Raw genomic sequence first — 15,767 nt, forward strand, 5'->3', positions numbered from 1 at the left:
TTAAATATCAACTTTTTGAAGAAAATCAAAAACTATGAAAAGTGGTACAAAGTATGAAAGCAACAAAACACAGTGCTATTCGTATGAGAGGCATCATTAGTCCTCGTGTAACAGCATAAACTGTAGCCATCACAAACAGCATCAAAAACCTGTAACAGCTTTAAGAGCTGTTTGTGCCATAGCTCTCAATTGTCCCTCATCACCAGAGATGTCCCTGATTTTTTTCTCTCAAAATTTTCTTTTCCCTCTTGAAAAAATGTTTGACTGTGTAGCAAAACAACACTAATTTTGTTAGAGGTATCATATTTCAGGAAGTGCATAACAGAAATCCATTATGTGAGTAATATCTCTTGTTAAAAATGTCACTGATTTGGGGGCCTTTATCCCTTATTGTTTTAGCTTTGGCCCTGATTCTTCAATGAACAGGTTGAAAGGCAGTCTTCACTATCTCACACACAAGTGTGGCAGCATGATATGTATTACAGCTTTTGAAGTTATTAGATGATCAGACTTTTTTCTGGTTACATCTGTGAGGAAGTAGTAAGTGTGTTAAAGCTTTCAGAGATGTAAAACTTTTTGTAGTACGGCATTTTTTTCTTTTCTTCTTTTTTGTATTTGATAGCACATTTTGAGCATCTAAAACTTCACATGCTACAATGAAGTGTGTGACAGTATGTTACAGCTTTTAAATTTGTAAAGCAGTGCCCCCCCCCCACACACACACACACACACAAACACTTTTCTATTTCTATTACTGGCAGCATGTAGAATAGAGTTCCACGTTCTATAAAATTATGGATCTAGAAAATATCCACATTTTATAAAATTAAGATTGCTTTTCTCTGATCAGAAAATCCAAGCCTCGGCCAACTTTTGTTCCCATCTAAAAAATATACCTTTCAGATTATGAAAACAGTGACAGGTTCCAAACCTCTGAGATAACCCATCTCTTCCTATTAACCATACAACTTTCAAAAGTCCTGTTTTCTTCTATTCATTTTCACCATCTAACTTCCATGCATTTTCTGAGCAATACAAAACAGAAAACCAGAAAATCAAACATCTCTGTGGGGCAGGGCAAAGCAAACAAATGGGACTAAATCATAAGCAATGCTCTTCGCTATCTCTACTGCCTCCTATCTGTAAATATTGCACACACTAGACCTTCTGGACTTTATCTCTATTGGCTATCTAAACGTTTTGTTTTTCTTTTTGTTTTCCTTCTAGTTATCTTCCATGTTTAAATATGATAATTATGAGGGTAATAAAGTTCATTCAGCCTATAATAAATCTTTGATTTTTAATGCGCGAACATGTATGTTTTTAACAAATTTAAACTAATAAAATTGAACATATACAAGCATACGTACGTTATTAAATAAAATATTTATTTTCAATGGGATATGGGATGCTTAATTTTAAAACTTATACGCATACCACATGACGTTAGCTTCCCTAACGCTAGAGGGCGATGTCAGAGATAGTCTCACAAAAGTGGTTATTTCTCTTGATAGTCCTACTTTATTTCGTCAGCTTCCGCATTGGCCACTGGGATCGATGCATGGTTTCTGTTTAGTCACTGAGTAGGTAGAATAAGTAATCGTGAGTATGTTCTACACTAATTTTATATGTGGCTAAGATCTTGATTTAATGTTGTTAGTCTTTGGTTTTTACTTTGAAGTGGAAATAATTTGGTATATTTTGTGAGGCAGAATGCCGAAGTTGTTTTGGAGATTATCCGCTTTTTGTTGTAAACCTTGAAACTCAGTTCAAAACTGAATGTTAAAGAAATATTAAGGCATTTATATTCACAGACAGTATAAGTATACTATGCACCCCACTCTTTTGGGTGCATTGTTGTTCAAAGGACAAGCCGGAATTCCACCTTAATGGTAGCTTTTGGTGGCTGGACAGAGACTTCCTGATATTATAACATTTTTGGGGGTACATTGTTGGTCAAAAGTCAAGCTGGGTTGTACATTTACATTAACTTTAATAACGTAATGTTGGTATCGATGTGTACATGTATGACTTTCTTAGGAGCCTCCTTGAGCCTTTGGGTACATGTATATGCTCATTTTGCATCTCTGATCGTTTGATTTGTGTGAGAGTATGGAGAGTTGTCGAAGAGTTTAAAGTATGATACGGGGGTGATACAATACAATATGTCAGATATGTGTAGTTTGCTTTGGTGAAGCTTGACATTTTAGTTGGGTAGTTTTGATTAACTTTGTAAATTGTTGTTGGTTTCTGTTTCGATTTCATTTCTGGGTTTCAAGTACTAATATAATTGTGCCCAACTCATTGTCTAAGTTTAGTACCGCTGTTTCATGTCAAAATAAATGGGTTACATACGATGTCTTAATTTGCTTCAGCATTTAGAGAAAAGTTGTATTGTACAGTTTTTCTCTCCATATTAAAAATACGATAATTTGCTGATTTACATTTTTCCCGCTGGATACAGTTGCCTAAATAAGAACTGTCATGCCTAAAATAGTAACCGTGTGCTTGGATTGTGTATTGCTAACTTGTTTATGCAGTAGAATCAAAAAAGGATGTGTATACACTATATAATATTGCAGTAGTAGTTTCCAGCTATTCAGTATACCATCAGTATTCACACACTACATGGTATAACAATATTGACGCACACATTCCTTCTGACATAGAACAAGTAGTCTGATCTGAACATGCATTCATTAATTTTTATTACCTCGGGAATAAAGTGATTTGCAGGTGAACATTGACACTGGGCTTATACTGTCATTGTGTAGGCAGCAAATATGTATGATAAAGAAATATTTTGTGTTGTGTATGGGTTAGTTTTCTTGATGTGAATGCTGACACGCAATACTGCAGCAGGGACTGGAAACGGTGGTTTCTCACTTTTTTCAATCTGTATTTCTGTAATGTGTTCGTGAGCTGAGAATATGATGCTGAATACCTTGTACGTTGTTAAAACCACTTTCTGGTATATTTAACTCAGTCTTTTTACCCTACAATGGTTTAATGTGAGAATGTGGAGTTCTCTGTTTTTTATGTAAAACTAGAGTTACAGGTCTAATTCATTTGGCAACCACTTTCTTAGCAGAAGAATAAATATTAAAGTAAATATATAAAGATTAATAAATAAGCATCAGATATGCAAATTATTTTTTGTTTATTATGTGTCACTTCATAAGATTTACTATGCAGTATTTATGATATTCCAGCTGTTTGACACACATCCATTGCCAGAACTAGATAATTTAATTTTATTTCATTGTCGACAAATGCTGCTGCAGTAATAGTTGTGACACCATTCTGATGCTGGTGACGCCAAAACTTCATTTATATTTGTGAATAAAGGACAAAGTATGTTCAGTCTTAACATAGCCTTTATGCTGCAGTCTGAAACTGGTTATGTATTGAACTAGATTGGTAGTGTTTTCTGTGAAAATTTAGTTTAGTTTGTAAGAAATACACAGAATGTGTGTGTTTATATTTATACATACTTGTACATAAATGTAGGTATTCGTATACAAGCACACATCTATGTATATTCTATACGATTTTGATGAAATGCAACATTTGTATTTATATGCTTATTCAGATATGTAAAAAGAAGTTGCATTTCTTCAAATCATATATAGTGAAATGGTGAGAAGTGGATGTACCTGTTAATTGGATTAGGTAAAACTTGAAGTCTGGGGTTAGGGGCTGTATTGAACTGGCGACTGAAGAAATAAACCCTGAACATTTGCTTAAAAATTGCCCATCTTACCTGAGATCAGAACTTTGAAAAGTTTATTATAGTCCTTAAGAAAACTCTAAACTTTACAGATTTAACTTTTGGCTGGGAGTTGCTATTTTTGACCTTTTATTATTCATCGCTTGTAAATGAATTTAGTCCTGAAAGTGTCACCAAGCTTTAGAGAGAGTTTTGTAGTCTTGCTTATCGCTGTACGTTTTTGTTGCACAGTGGTTATGTTTGAGGTAGTGCTTTTAAACATTTTGTAATGTGACACTTTCACATATTTCTAGATCCCTCATGTTCCGCTCTTGTGTTATCTGCACAGTATGCTTGTTTTACATGTGCCATGAGTAAATGTATTGTACACTAATGATCATAATGCTGAGTTATGCTGCAGTTCATCAGTCAAAATGTTGTCTTGGAAGTGTAGTGTAAGGAATGAAGCCCAGACTATGACCCAGCTGACCCATGTTCAGTTAGTAACATTGGTGCGTGAAGTGGTTGGTATCGTAACGTGGGGAGTGAACAGCTGACATTGGCTCACCCATCCCTGGGTGAAGGAAGTCACTTAAGTTTGATGACACCTGTAGGAATATAGATGCATTGCCTACAGCTGCTTCCCCAGTGAAGTCTGCTGTGCATAGCAGTACGCCACATTGGTATGGTTTGGACATGTGTGGTAGCGGGCATAAACTCCTTATGAATGGTGGCTGCAGCAGAACTCAAGTCCACCAATGGGAGGTAGTTGAGTAGAGTCTGCAATCTGTAGCAGTCAGGTGATTGATTCTGCTCTTGACTCTCTTAACTCTCACTTTAGGGGAACTGAATGAATTGGCTGTAGGGTGTGAATAACTGAATGAATGGGCTGTAGGGTTCTCCTCTCTGGTTGGGAGGCATACCGTGATGGTCATTGTTAATTTGGGATAATTACATATATGAACAAAAAGATTTGTCTAAGGAATTTAACTTGTATTGTTGGGCTTATTACCTGACCTGTTTATAGCCAGAACATAGGCCAAACACGTGCATAAAGAAATGTTAGAGAACATTGAAAAAAGCCACAGCAGCATATCTATGAAAACATTTTAGTGTACAAACAGTAGTTTCTATACAAATGTGGAAGCATATTTTGAAAATTGTACCAGCATATGTAACTATTAAGTGTGATAACGTGTAAAGGCTTAGAAACTGAAATATAATTTTACATGTATATCTGTATCCATTGAGGCATTTTCATAGCAGGTAGACAGCTTTAAGATGTTAGCTTCTGGGTAGTAAGAGGCAGTGATGTCAGGGTGGTTTGTTGAGGCATTGGTACTGTGCATAATTAAGGTTACTTTTAAATGATGGTGTGCTGAGGATGTTGCATATCTGTAGGTAAACAGCCAACAGCTGGAGTAAGCTCGCTCTTTGCAGATTAATGAAAAGGGTGATTGTTACAGGGTAGTGACTCTGGAGTCTGTGTTGAAGTCTCCCAGAGATGGCGGGGAAGGTGAGTAGGTCTGGAAGACAGCTTAAGTTGCGGAATGTCTTTGCTAGTTATTCTGTGTGGTAGTTTAATGTTGAGGTACGTTTACGGGAGCTTAGGAGGTCTGCTGCATTTAAAAGTGGCACTTCTCAGGGGTGCCAAGTAGCGCAGTTTTAGAAGTGTCAACTGTGAGACAGTGGTTTAAGTTAGACTTTATTAAAGGTGTCTTTAAAAAGACAGTTGGGTAGGTTGGTTGAGGAGTTGAGCAGGAGGAGATAATTAGCATGTAGTGTTAGGTTATTGTTGTGAAGGCATATGGGGAAGCATAGTGTGAAGAGAAGTGGACCAAGGATCAATCCTTTTGGAGGACTCCAGAGGAAAAATATATTGTTAACTTTAGTCTGAACCGTGGAGTTATTATTTTTGATTTTGGACAGATCTTTTAGGATTTGGTCCACAGCAGTGTTAGGGGAAGAGGATTTTAAGGATTCAAAGGAGGGAATGTAGGGGTAAAAATAGAACATTGTCTATGGCTTCAGGATGAAATTTGTAGCTCCTTTGAACTGAAGCTCACTGTAATGGTGGCTATAACATTGTCTATGGCTTCAGGATGAAATTTGTATCTCCTTTGAACTGAAGCTCACTGTAGTGGTGGCTATAACATGTAATGCTCTTAACAGAGTGAACCTATGAACAGAATTTAAAAAGGTCTTATGCTAATTCTTGGAGTAGGTGGAGCCTTATCTTGCTTCAGTCTTCGTAATGTCATGCTTGAGTTCTTTAATTTATATAAAAAGAAAACAAAGCTCCATTACATAGTTGTGCAGTAAAACGGCTAAACATTTTACTTGTAATTGTGGAGCTTTTCTCTCCATGCCTCTTCTGAAAATGGGCACTTTCTGGCCTAGTCAGACTTTCCTGGTAAATAAATGTCAAATAAATAAATACATATAACCTAGATAAGATTTGTATGTTTCAAATGTGGCAGAGAGAGAGGTTTTTGAAAACAGTGGGGGTATTCAGAAATTAATAGTAGTGAGCATAACACTCTGCAACCCTGTGTTAATTTAAACTGTCCTAGTGTTTTGGAGTGTACTTAAATAATTTGTTTTGTAATTAGGCCGCAGTCTGTGATGATAGGAAAGTTCAAATAACAAAAAAAAACTCAGACAGCTAAACAAACTCTAAAATAAGGTCAGAGGAGAAGTCCGATCATGAAAAACACTTAAATATTTATTAACAAAGGCAAATTGAACCCTAGAGATTTTTTCAATTCATATTAAAATTAATTATTCCAGATGTTTTATATCAGATGCCAACCTATAATAATAAAACTTCGTAGTCGCATGACATATATAAATCAGCATGACATATAAATTTCTGTGAATATCACTCTGAAACATATTTAAAATTGAGTATGAAGGAGCAAATGAATACATAAAATTATACATAAAACACACACAAGACATGAGCACATAGGCCTGGAAGAAAAAAAAAATATTTTTATGTAGCTACATTTTTTTATATGTAGCTCTTTTTTTCCCCCAAGTACTGGTTTGATACTGTTTTTATGAATTGTACAGAGGTAGAACCAGTTACTCGAAGCAAACTACAAAAGAAATAAATATAGGCTTCACTGTCGTCATCCATTATAACTGTTCTTTTAGTAAAGATGAGCTTTTGCTTTCAGATAAAGGATTATTGTTTATTCTTTTTTCATCATCTTTTGGCAGTTCCCGTTAGGGGTGCCACAGCGGATCATGTGTTTTCATTTCTTCCTGTCCTATGCATCTTGCTCTGTCACACCAACCACCTGCATGTCCTCTCTCGCCACATCCATAAACCTCATCTTAGGCCTTCCTCTTTTCCTGTTACCCGGTAGCTTCATCCTTGGCATCTTTTTTCCAATATACTCTGCACCCCTCCTCATCATGTCCAAACCAACGTAATCTTGCTTCTCTGGCTTTGTCTCCAAACCTTCCAACCTGGGCTGACCCTGTAATATACTTATTCCTAATCCTGTCCACCCTCGTCACACCCTTTGTCAATGCCACTGTCTCCAACTCATATAACATAGCTGGTCTCACTGCCCTCTTGTAGACCTTCCCTTTCACTCTTACTGGTACTCGTCTGTCACAAATCACTCCTGACACTCTTCTCCACCCTCTCCATCCTGCCTGTACTTCCTTCTTCACGTCTCTTCCACACTCACCATTACTCTGAATAATTGATCCCAAGTATTTAAATTCATCCACCTTTGCCACCTCTACTCCTTGCATCCTCACCATTCCTCTATCCTTCCTGTCATTTACACACACACATATTCTGTTTTAGTCCTGCTGACCTTCATTCCTCTTCTCTCTAGAGCATATCTTCATCTCTCCAGGGTCTCCTCCACCTGTTCCCTACTCTCACTACAGATCACAATGTCATCTGCAAACATCATAGTCCACGGGGACTCCTGTCTGATCTCGTCTGTCAACCTATCCATCACCATTGCAAATAAGAAAGGGCTCAGAGCTGATCCTTGATGTAATCCCACCTCCACCTTAAATGCACCCGTCACTCCCACCGCAGACCTCACCGCTGTCACACTACCCTCGTACATATCTTGTACCACTCTTGCATACTTCTCTGACACTCCCGATTTCCTCATAAAATACCATATCGTTTATTCTTTCTGCTGAAGGGAATTTGAATGAATGAATCTCTTACTGAATTAAGATTGTGTGCAATTTAGACTTTGAAGTTAATATTTAAAAACTACTCTTCAATTACTATTATTAATGTTGGACTGAAACGTAGTAGTGTTTGTGCCTGTTAATACACCTACAGTCCAAGCCTTTTAGAATGTGTGAAAATGAGATACATAATGTATTTTTAATAGTAAGAATAAAAATAAATATTATAACTTTAATCCAAGAAAAGAGACCAGCATTAAGTGGACTAAATGAGTCACAGTATATCATAAAAAGTTGGTAAGGGAGGAAAAACTGTTATTTTGGATGCTTGTAAATATGTAGAATGGCTGTGTTTAATTTTAAATGTTTCTGTTACTTTTCAGTTAAGAATGATGTGCAAAGTGAAATTCTTTTTGTATGAGTTATTGATGGATTTGTCTTTCATCTGAATTGCGCAATTTTATCTTTAGGTTGCTGATCCTGTTGCCCCTGTCATTTATGGATTACCAAGATCCATTAAAATTTAAACATAATTAATAATAATACCTATGAGACCAATAGTCTCGGAGTCAGTGGATCACTACTTCCATATCTAAATATTTGGAGGGACAGCTGCATGGCCTATTGTATAGCAAAAACTTTGTAAAAGATACAAACAATTTTCTTGGGTATTTGTACAGCTGGTCACAAGTCAGTGAAAAACAGAACATTATGATGGCTAGAATGGATAGAAAATCCTTATTTACAGTCATACCTAATGATTAGGCATAGAGTATGTAAGGCAGTTTAGGAGTCAGTGTAATGATTTTTTTTTGTTTGAGTAATAAAATTCGGTTATGTTGCTTAATACTAGATGTAGTCTTCCAACAATAATGTCTTGATGGTTTGTTCCAGCATCTGGGTGTAGCTATGGGCACACCAGTTGCTAATAGTTATTCTAACTTGGTCCTTGCGAGATGGGAAGACATATATATTTGGAGATACCTTATACTGAATAGTAATTTGGTATTTTAGAAGTGATTTGTGGATGATAATTTTCTTGTATGGACTGGTGATTCCGATATTTTAAATTTATTTGTCTCTGATTTACAAAAGGCTACAGATTTCTTATGTTTTGATGTAAGCTTATTGTCTGAGAAAGTTAATTTTTGGACATCATTATTATATTTAGGGATGGAATTTTTTGATACACTGATCCATAGGAAGAATCCACTCTATATGTGCACTATAATAGTTTGCACCAAAAATATGTAGTGTTGTTCAAAGTCAGTTTCTTAGGGCTAGTAGATTAAATACTGCTAGAGAATTTTTTTTACAAGAAATAGGTAGTATGACTATAGATTTTAAGACTAGAGTCTATAGCACTGAATTGATTGAGAAGAATAAGGATTTTGTTATTTCAGAGTGAGAGCTTGAGGGCACCCTATGTTTCTAATGTTGGAAGTAATCTACTAAACACAGAGCTTATTTTATAGGATATTTTACAAAATTTAATACAGTAGACACTAATTTAATAAAACAGTTCAGAGAATTTGGGTTATATTGCAGTCTAGTTATGATGTTTATAAATTAGTTGGTGATAAACACACTTTTTATATACAAAACAGAGAAAAATGTAAAGCAACATCTCTGTTATAAAGATGAAACTTTTGTTCTATGAAATGTTCCATCACTAGTAGAAAAGGAACAGTTCCTTGTCACAGTTGTACCTATTGTTCCTACATCAGTACTGATAATGAATTTGTCCATCCTATTACTAAAAAGATTTTTTAGATTTAGTATTTTGCAACTTGTTCTGCTGAAAATGTAATTTACTTTGTGTAAAACGTAAGTGTTTCTGTGTAAGCAAAACCAACCAGAAATTCAAGGAGAGAATTGGCTCCCATCTTTCAGAGATACGCTGACACATTGACAGCAACTCACACAGCAAGCATATTATGCTTTTTGGTAATGATCACACTTTTAAGTTTAAAAGTCTTAATATATAGACATAAGCAAGGTGGAGATATATATTATGTTATAAGTGGATCAATTATTTTAGGGTTGATACACCACCCAGTCTTAATAGTAAAAACAGTATCAAACTGATACTTGGGGAAGAAAAACAGAGATGCATATAAAAATATAAACATTTTTTCTCCCGGGCCTATATGTTCATGTTTTATGTGTTTTTTTTTTGTGTGTATTTTATGTATTTGTGCTCCTTCATACTCACTTTTTTTATATTGTTTTACAGTGATAATTCACAGAATTTTTTCTAAACTGTCATGCTGATTTATATACGTGATGTGACTATGAAATTTGATAGGCTGGCATCTGATATAAAACACGTGTCTTGATTAATTTTAATATGCATTTGATTCAAAAGCTTTACTTTTATTTGCCTTTAATAAATATTTTAGTGTTTTTTACGGTCAGACTCCTCCTTTGTTTTTGTTGTGGTAGGAAAGTTTTAAAAAAACACTGGATTGAAGTAAGGAACACTTTGCACAGCAATGTTCATTTCTGAATGCATTCTGAATGCACTCCTCAGTGCCTTCATCGTTTTACTGGACCCAGTTGTAGCATCTCTTCAGAGTCCGGAAACAGACTGTGTTTCACTTCCTACCTCTTCCAGCTGTTTCTGCCAGTTGCAGTTAACATACGTCATGCTCTACATTTTTGGAGAAATCGTTTCAGTATAAAATTTTAGCCCAAGGCTTGCTGCAAATACAGCTGAATGTGAATTTTGTTAGTAAATTCCTTTGTTAGTTTGTCATTTTTGAGGTTTGTGGCAGCACATTTATTTCACATGTTGCTTAAATGTATATTACTGCAGCTTAAACACTTTTTTGTTCCCCGAGTTTTTGTGTGTGTCTCTGCTGTTAAATGTTGTATAAACCTCATCTATTCCCTGGGCTTAAATTTTTGATTTGTTCAATGTCACAGGATTGTATTTTGTAAAGTTATAAAGCTGTGATGATTTACTAAATAGTATTGTATGGCCTCATGTGCAGTTTTTCTGCATATATTAGATAAGACTATTCTTTATTAAAATTAAATTTTTGCATAGCAGCAGTTGATTCATTAGTCCATTTATTTATTCTTTTTTTTTAGGTTTGCAGTACATCTTGCTGAAAAGAAGAACATTTCTTCAGATTTGCATCAAATATCTTCCTTATTTGTGCCTATTAGTGAGGTAATGTCTTCTTTTGTAATAATTGGTCCATTCATCTCAACAACACTGACACGTTAGAAACCGTTGGTAAATTTAAAGTAAATGGCCTACTTTTCTAGGCCAACAAAATGTTTCATTTTTCCATTTTGTTCAAGTAGAACTAAAATAGGTGAAATAGATGGTGTTCTCCCACAGTTGGAATACAGGCTGCCTTTGCGGGTCACTGCAGCAGAAGTAAATCTGGGCGCCTCCAAACAATAAGAAATAATTGCAGATTCATTATCCTTTCTACCCTGAGGGAACACCTCTAGGACCCCTTCTACTCTAACTCTATCCTTTCTTTGCTGCCAGTCTTCACCAGAAAAGCACCCTCTACAATCTTGTATCCCTAACATCCTCGACCCTCAGTTTGTAACCACAGAGAATAAACACTGCACAATTGACTACTCCTCGGTAATTGCTCTTAAAATCTGACAGTATCTTCATTTCCATTAGAGCCATATGAACTTGAACAACACAGTGTACACACACACACACACACACACACACACACACACACACACACACACACACACACACACAAACAACAGTCTCTCTTAATTTCTCCACACTTAACTTACTCCATCCTACTTTTAGAGTAACAGAGCTAGTACTAAATAATTTTTGCACTCACGAAGTATCTGGTATAATATTTGTATGGTTTTCTATTACTGAATGTGCTTTTGGAGCTTTTCTATCCAGAACTCCACTGAAGGTAATGATACTCAATGCTAGAAGTGTAAACCTCAGAATGCACTCTCTCGAGGCACTCCTACCATCGATATCTGTGCAGTAACTGAGACCTGGTTTAAGGCTCCAGAGAGCACCCCTGCAATACCAGGCTACAACTCTTACCACACTTTTTTCAGCCACCAAACCAAGACCGAAACACTAAGGTGGAGGAGTGTCCATATTCGCTGAAGATATTCACACCTACAGGCTAGTTGCCCAAAACACTGCATCTGAAATTCTCCTGGTGCATCTAACACTAGGTAAGACTGCAATCCAAACTGCATCACCCACCATGTCCCAAGATTCTCACTACACCTTTCTAAAAATACTGGAAAATATTAAGATACAGCCAAACACCCTAATACTGGGTAATTTCAACTACCCTGCCACTAACTGGGAAAACTACTTGGGTACCAACATCTTTTCCCAACGGTTCTTGGAATTCATAAATTTCAATGCCCTGGATCAACTAATCCATTGTCCCACCAGGGGCTCCAATATCCTAGACCTGGTCATTACCAACTTGGGAGATAGATGCTCCACACCAGTGGTCACCCCCTCATTGGTCAGGTCTGACCACAAGCAGTTCACCCATGACATCCACATCCCCCCCCCCCCCCCCAGTAAGGAAACCGCCATAAAAAACTTCTCCAAAGCCAACTTCACCAACTTCATGCTACTCAAGTCAGAAGTGACAAACTTCATGGCACCCATGCAGACCATCTGCTGAATCCTACACTAAGGCACTGTACGAGCACATCCACTCGTGCATGAATTGTGCCATCCCAAATAGAACCAAGATGCTCTCCTCCAAAAACAGGAAGCCAATCTGGTGGTCCCCTGCCATAAACAAACTATACAGCAGAAGGAAGAAACTGTTGCAGAAAAGAGGAAAATCCCAGGATGCAAAAAACTCTCTTACCAGCCTCCGTAAGAAGCTGTGATACCTCATAAAGTCCTCAAAAGCTAGTTACGAAAATAAAATTGCCAAAGATTCCAAAGACACTCACAAGGCATTCTGTAGTTATGTCAAGAATCTAAATGGCAATGCTCAGAGCTACAACAGAATGGCATTAAAAATACTGATCCCAAGGATATTGCCAATATCGTGGCAGATTGATTGTGCCAACTCCACCCCCTAAAGGGCCCATCCCAATACCAAAAGATTGCCAATTTCTGTTAATCATGGTCACACAGGTAGAAACTCACTCTCCAAAGCTATGAATACAGCATCCATGGGACCAGATGACATCCCGGGCTGTGTACTACATAAACTACAAAATGAACTGACACCTCACCTAAGTGTCATGTTTAATCCTAGCCTTACCTCAGGCTTCGTGCCCACTGAGTGGCACACAGCTACAGTTATCCCACTCCACTAGGGGGGATCCACCTTGGGATCCCGGGAACTACCATCCCATCAGTCTGACGAGCCTGATCTGCAAGGACATGGAACGCATTATCATGGAACATATAAACAAAGACTTTGGCAACCTTCAAACACTGGACCCCACCCAGTTTGTGTTCGTGAAGGGCTGATCTTGTCTCCTGAACCTGACTGACTTCTTCGAATCAGTCTCCAGAGCTGTGGACGAGGGTATGGTGGTCCACACAGCCTATCTGGACCTTGCCAAGGCCTTCAACACCATCCCCCATTCTGGAATCCTAGATAAACTTACTAAGCTGGGCATAAATCCCTACGTCACTCGATTGGTTGCCAACTGGCTTACTGACAGAACCCAGACTGTAAAAGTAACAGACTCCAAATCCAGTTCCAGACAAGTGACAAGTGGAGTACCTCAGTGTTCAGTCCTCGGACCGCTCTTGTTTGGCATCTACTTCTCTGAAGGGCAGGCCACCACTAAGGGACTCTGGCTAGCAAAGTTTGCAGATGACTGCAAACTGGGAGCCATTATTGAATTTCCAAATGATGTGGATATTCTACAAAAGGACCTTACAGAAACAGATGCTTGGTGCCAGAGCCATGGGCTCAAGCTTAATGCCAAGAAATGTATAGTTATCCCCTTTGGGAAAAACCATGTACCCATGAATTACCACATAGGTGGCAGTACACTACACCGAAAGTGTGATGAGAGACTTAGGGACACAGACAGTGGTCTCCCCTTCGATCACCACAACAGTCAGGAAATTCTTCTGTTGCACACCTCATCACTAAGGGCTTTTCATCCAGAAAAAGGATGTCATTGTCTCACTGTACTCCTCCCTCATTAGACCCATTATAGAGTATAACGCCCCATTTGGTGTGTTCCTCACAAGACATCTGCAACAGCTGGAAAGGCCGCAGAAATACCTCACTAAGAGTCACAGGCCTAAAGCAGATGCCATATGCTGACCATCTAAAAAAACTCCAGCTATACTCTGTCGCATATCGTCTACTCGGAGGCTATATCTGCATAACCTACAAGGCCATGTCAAACCCTGAACTGTTGGACATGCTCCACTTAAAGAAATCCCAATCCCTCAGAGCTACACGCTCCAGGGATCTAAACCTTGTCATCACAATGAGCAAAACATGCTGGAGGGATAGGTTCCTGACTAGACTGCCCATACATGTCAAGCAGAGCACCTCCTTGGCCCTCTTCAAAAGGAACCTTGATGATTGGATGGCATATAGGAAATTCACCCCTGGGATCATTTCAGTCGCTCTGCTAGACAGGGTCCAGGGAAGTAAATATTGTGGGAAGAAATATCCAGGGAATTGTTATAGCTAGGCTTGTATAGGCCCTAGAACCGATAGCCTAGTACCAACCTATGAAAAGGGGTTTTACATGACGCAGTCAGACCCTCATGATAACAAAATGCAAATAATTAAGTAAAGAAGTTAATAAGTAACTAAATTTATTCTAAACTCTTTCCCAGCTAATTAATTTCACTTCTTTTTTTATTCCCATTTCCCTATGGTTTCTCTTTTCTCCACTATGTATACATTCGGATTCACTTTATAGTCTCAAAATACTGAAATATCGAATTTCAGTATCTCGAGACTATAAAGTGGAAAGGACATAACCACGAGTCTACAAAAGAGCGAACAGACAACGCCGAATACACCTCGGTTATCATAACATCGAACCACCTAAAGTGCACAACACCACACTTTATTCACACACAAAAAGGAAGACAGTGCAGGCAACCCAACATGAAGAGTGCAGGATATCCCATTCTGAACGTAAATCCAAGCACAAAACACATCCACAGTACTGTTACACGCCTTCACAACATGCCCGTAGCCCTGTATTAGACTTACAGTCCACAATATTCCAAACTCCAGTGGTGACCGCTCCGCTCCACCAGCCCGTAGTAGCAGTCACATATATACATAGCAACAGAGTGTTGCAGCGGTGTCCAAATGTGCACATTCCACTACATACGTAACAGCCTGGCAGTCGCCAGCAGGAAGTTCTTTGTGGTGTATGCCTCCTGATGCTGCAGGACCTTCTCGAACTGACGGTGCCTCTTCAGGATCAATCAGCATTTAGGGGAAGGGGGTGTGCCACAACTCATCCTGACGCGCAGCTCCTCCACCCTGTCCTGCTCCCGTGCCAACACATTCAAGAGTACCCTGAGGTCTGTTGCCCTGTGACTGAGTAGGGACTTCAACCGCCAGTGCAAGGCTTCCACACTGTGTTGTGTCCGTGGCAGGAACAGCATGTTCAGCTCATTGACATTCCAGAAGGAGGCTGGGAACAGCGGAGGGAACCTACTGAAGCCTCTGGTACATGTGCAGAACTTGGTACATGTGCAGAACTTCCTCATTTTGCCATGTACATAGTCGCCAAAATACCTAAGTAGCTCCCTCCTGATAGCAAATCCTTCTTTAAGGCATGGAATGCTAAGGGAGACCTCTGTCTCGGCCAGGAATGCCAGGGCTACCAGACATTTAACCTGGATCTGGAAGGCCATATCCGTATTATAGGTGTGCGCAAGCCCCAGCTGCTG

General features: G+C 38.3%; 1 protein-coding gene across 3 annotated transcripts in view; it reads left to right on the forward strand.

Moving 5' to 3' along the window:
- Nucleotides 1–1,512: 1,512 nt before the first annotated feature.
- PSMA4 (proteasome 20S subunit alpha 4) overlaps nt 1,513–15,767 on the forward strand; it is a 583,478-nt gene continuing 569,223 nt past the window's right edge. The window contains exons 1-2 of one of the 3 annotated variants that reach the window (XM_044077245.1): nt 1,513–1,602; nt 10,979–11,060. The gene's annotated coding sequence lies outside the window, so the exon portion shown is untranslated. The remainder of the gene's footprint in view (nt 1,603–10,978; nt 11,061–15,767) is intronic. The other 2 variants (XM_044077246.1, XM_044077248.1) reach the window with 2 other exon arrangements.

The sequence above is a fragment of the Protopterus annectens genome, chromosome 7.part0, assembly GCF_019279795.1.
Source record: "Protopterus annectens isolate FY-2018-M chromosome 7.part0, PAN1.0, whole genome shotgun sequence".
In the NCBI taxonomy this organism is placed as follows: Eukaryota; Metazoa; Chordata; order Ceratodontiformes; family Protopteridae; genus Protopterus; species Protopterus annectens.